Source organism: Lotus japonicus, chromosome 4, assembly GCF_012489685.1.
Source record: "Lotus japonicus ecotype B-129 chromosome 4, LjGifu_v1.2".
In the NCBI taxonomy this organism is placed as follows: Eukaryota; Viridiplantae; Streptophyta; class Magnoliopsida; order Fabales; family Fabaceae; genus Lotus; species Lotus japonicus.
The window spans coordinates 14,811,692-14,816,430 of record NC_080044.1 but is presented as its reverse complement, the minus strand read 5'-3'; the positions used below and the strand labels follow the sequence as shown (position 1 = coordinate 14,816,430).

The 4,739-nt window shown below is 41.6% G+C and overlaps 1 long non-coding RNA gene across 1 annotated transcript; it reads left to right on the top strand.

The window, feature by feature from the left end:
* The first annotated feature begins 967 nt into the window (after nt 1-967).
* LOC130713770 (uncharacterized) lies at nt 968-3,328 on the top strand. The gene is made up of 2 exons (XR_009011016.1): nt 968-1,523; nt 3,038-3,328. It is a non-coding gene; the product is annotated as an uncharacterized LOC130713770 (long non-coding RNA).
* The last annotated feature ends 1,411 nt before the right edge of the window (nt 3,329-4,739 follow it).

Genomic DNA, 4,739 nt, shown 5'->3' with positions numbered 1-4,739 from the left:
ACTGATGGCGACGGCGATGTATCAACAAAGAGGATTGAACCGAACAGGAGCTGGGGGACCAATAAGGTCAGGATCTCAAGGCTACAACAGAAGGGAGAGCTACCATCAGTGGGGACCGTATCAGCGTTTCAAGGGAAGAGATCTTATCTCAAGAGTCTACAAACCAACGACTGCTGATACTGGAGGGGAGCCAGTTGGTGACAAAGGTGTGACATGTACTCGTTGTGGAAAGTTTGGGCATTTTGCTAACAAGTGCTCAGTGACTGGACGGAGATGCTTCAAGTGTAACCGAGAGGGGCATCTAGCTGTGAACTGCAAGACACCCCAGGAGGAAACGTCTGATAAGTAAGATGAAAGGGAATGATGCTACCGAAGGGACATGAAAAAAGACTTCGGGAAGAGCAGTGACGTGTTACAGGTGCAGGGAAGTAGGGCACTATGCTAGTAAGTGCAAGATCAAGGGAAAACTATGCTTTAATTGCAACCAACCGGGACATTTCTCCAGAGATTGTAAGACACTCAAGGGCGAATCATCAAGGAATGTTGGGAAAGGAAAACAACTTGCTACAGAGGAAAGGATTCATATCAAGGAAGGAGCAAGATTGAGGAGTCGAACGAGGAAGAACGTGGGAACGATGGTAATATTTTAACTGTTCTCGTATTCTAGAATAACTTACTCTTTTATATTCAAGCGAGTGTGGCGCGCCTAACTTGTATTTACTACTTAGACTATGATCCTATGATTATTATCCCTAGTAGGACCTTATTCGAAGTTGCTCGTGATTTAACTATAGAGGTTACATGTAAGGCCCTAAGTTCAATTTGGAACAATTTTATGGAAGTTTGAATAAAATTGAAGTTTTTGGCTATGTTTGATAACTGGCAGATTAGAACTGTCAACTTGTGTGAATTTTTAGAGGGTCTTAACGACTTCATTTGGGAAAACGTCCTTCATGAGAGTTGTAGCCCTTCAAGTCTAGAAAATTCTCCAAGTGGTTTCGTGTCGATCCGATATCTGTAGCTCCAGATATCCCCGTTTTAGTGAACGTAGTTCCGGCTGTACAGTGCCAGCGGGATTATTACATTGTTTTTCTTCTAAGTCCGAATTTAATTATGAATTTACCTTTGAGGGCTTAGGTTTTAGTAAGTTTCAGGTCTGATTAGGTAATTAGACTGGTGGGTTAAGGTTGGACTTGGGTCGGGCTTGTGGAAAACAAAACCCTAGCCCACTTGTGGGTTGCATGGGATTTTAGCCAAGGGGGGAAACCCTATTCTTCCACAATCAGAAAACAGAGATACACTACAGCACCTTCACGTGAAAAACAAAGAGAGAACGTGTGAGAGAAGAGAAGGGAGCCGCCGCCCAAGCCACCACCATTGTCGCCGGTCACGCGCGCGAGCAAGGGAGAGAGCGCGAATAGAGAGGGTTTCGCGAAGGAGAAGGAAGGTGAAGGAGACCTGGACAGCAAGAGATTGTTCTTCCAAACTTCATTCTCTTCTTCTTTTCAGACCAAGAACCCAAGGTAAGGGCTGGTCCTAGGATTGGGTAGATTGCCTAGGGTATTTGCCATGTTTTACTATGAGAAAAGCCATGAACCTGATTGCTTTTGCAAGAGTTTTGTGTTCATGATGCTTGCTGTTTTTTTCTGCCTTGAGATCTTGATGTTTTGCTTCTGATTTGAGATGAAATGTTGATGCCATGATTCTCCATTAATCATCACTACAACTACCGTTTTCTTCTATGACTTTGCTTGATTAAAATGATTGAAGATTTATATGCTTAGATCTGCCTTTTGTGCTAGAATTGATGGTTATCTTGGTTCTGGAAATTTAAGCATGATATATGATATATGATATGTGGTTCTTGCTGCTGGAATATGGTTTAAAACTCTGGGACTTGAATGGTTGAAAAATTAATTTGAAGGCAAAAGTATCTCTGCCAGTTTCCTGTACTGGACAGCGAGTTTTGGAGCTTAATTACACCTAATTCGGGGTCTCAAATGAAAAAGGGATAAACTGGAAAATTGTAGATTTTCGAATTGGCTTTCTATACATATAAAGAACATAATTTTTGGTCTAGTAATGAGGTCTGGAGGTCGATCTTAGTGACTGTTGCACCTGCTGTTCTTCCTGTACCGGACAGCAAGCTTTAAGGCCTAATATCACCTAATTCTGGATCTCAAATGGAAAAGTGATAAACTATAAAAGTGTAGAGTTTCGAATTATCTTTCCAGTCATGTATCATGTGAATTTTGTGGCTAAGTATTGCGGTCTGTAGACCAGTTTTAGTACACGCTGCACCTGTTGTCCAAAAACACTAAATTTGAGAAATTGTTGGAAATGTTAGTAACATGTGATTAGGGACCTTTGTGAGATTTTTATATGATGATATCTGTAAACTGAGCCTCTGGAATTTGTAAATAATTTGTGAATTTGGGAGGCCCTGATTATTTCTATGCTTTGCATGAAGTTTAGTTGTGACTTGTTTAGGAGGTCGCTCACCCAGCTGTAATTCCTCCTAGTGTGACTGTTATTTCTTGACGTTGTAATCTGATACGATATTAACTCATAAGACTCTAGGATTGACATTAGAGCCTTAAACACCAAGAGAATGAATTTATAACTCGCTTGCAAGTAAATGTGAATAATTTGGACATAGGTCTGGTTAGGACTATGGACCATGAGAACAATGGTTCCGTTAGAGACAAAACGGATAACTTGCACGCGAGGGTGAATGCGGTTTGAACCGTGATGTTATGACTTGTGGGTGTCTGACCCATGGTGTGTTGTGGTCGTTCCAAGGAACGCCATGATGTTGTGAGCTTTGCTCATGGTGTTGTTCGTCTGCTGGACGAATGGTGTTGGATCCAAGGTGAAAGGTGGTTGTGTGAAGTGAGATTCCGTTAGTAACTGACTCTTTCCCATAAAAGACATATAATGTACTTATATTATATATGTTGTTGTTGATTTTGTCATTATCATTCTTTTGTTGGACCTGACCCTGCTTGTTTGCTATGTGTTTATTTGGGGGGGGTAGATGGTCGTGAAGATAATGGCGATGACTCATTCTTGGGAGTTGATGCTACGTGACGTGCCAATACCGGAGGACGACTACACTTCAGAGGAAGAGGAAGAGGCTAAGGAATAGGGTTTTGGTTGAGAGTCTTTTGTTTTCTGTTGGGGTTGAGAGTTTCCGAAGTGTTGGTATCGAACAATTTTATTGCTTAAATTCGAATGAACAAGTTTTGATGTAATCTTTATTTTCATTCAGGCCTTTGATTCGTACTCTTTACAGTTGGTTATTTAAAAAGTTTTACGATGTTGGTTACTTCCGCGTGTTTTTGGAAAGGTTATGTTTCAAGAGTTTTCGTAAAATGAGAGGTTTGTCATTAATTGAAGATTAATAAGTGAATCGACGAAAACTCTTTACGAAAATGGGTTAATTAGTTACTGAGTAACACTCGAGAAATCGGGGCGTTACATTACACGAGATCTAGAATAGCACGCGGAGCTAGGGAGTTGTTTTACCGAGGCGTCGATAAGGAAGCTAGGATCTCAGGGGAATTCTTTATGGGTACGATACGTAGGATTTTAGGGCGTTTAGTTTTGAAGCGGATTCGATGGAGGATCTTTCGGCAAAAGGATTCATTCGACCAAGTGTATCACCGTGGGGAGCGCCAGTGTTGTTAGTCAAGAAGAAGGACGGAAGGTCGAGATCGTGGGTGGATTATCGACAATTGAACAAGGCGACGATCAAGAACAGATACCCGTTGCCGAGGATAGATGATTTGATGGACCAACTACGAGGGGCTACCGTATTTTCCAAGATAGATTTGAGGTCAGGCTATCGTCGGATCAGAGTGAAGATTGAGGATATACCGAAGACTGCTTTCAGGACACGTTAAGGACACTACGAGTACCTAGTGATGCCGTTTGGAGTGACGAATGTACCTGCTGTTTTCATGGATTACATGAACCGCATCTTTCATGAGTTTTTTAGATCGATTTGTGGTGGTGTTTATTGATGACATATTGATCTACTCGAAGGACGCGAAGGAACATGAAGGACATTTGCGCCAAGTTTTACAAGTGTTGAGAAAGAAAAAGCTGTATGCGAACCCTTCCAAGTGTGAATTCTGGCTGGAGGAAGTCAATTTCTTAGGCCATGCTATCTCGAAGGAGGGCATAGCTGTGGATCCGGCGAAAGTGGAGACTGTTTTGGCTTGGGAGCAACCGAAGATGGTGACAGAGATAAGAAGTTTTGTGGATTTAGCTGGATATTATAGACGCTTCATTGAGGGATTTGCCAAGATTGTTGGACCTTTGGCTCAACTGACGAGGAAAGATTAACCTTTTACATGGACTGAGGGTGTGTGGTTCCGTAGCAGAATCGTTAGGAACTTGATATCAGGATATTTGTGGTTACTGGATGTTAGGAACTCATTGTCTGTTCCAGTGGGTTTTTCTAAATTTCCACCTTCGATGTATTAGGCCTGATCAACCTAATATTGAGGGGGTGATATTCGGAATCAAAGCTGGTTATGGACTTTGATAGAAGGACGAGTAAGATGAATTTGAATTGATTGAGGATTAGTCGGATTTGGGAGGAAAGTTCGTGTTAAGCATTTGATTGTAAAAGATTAAGATTTGAATCTGTGGAAGTCGATGAGTGTCGTATAGACATTGATTGGTTAGTTCGTGTGATTACTCCAAGTAGAGGTAGACCAAGTCAAGAGATT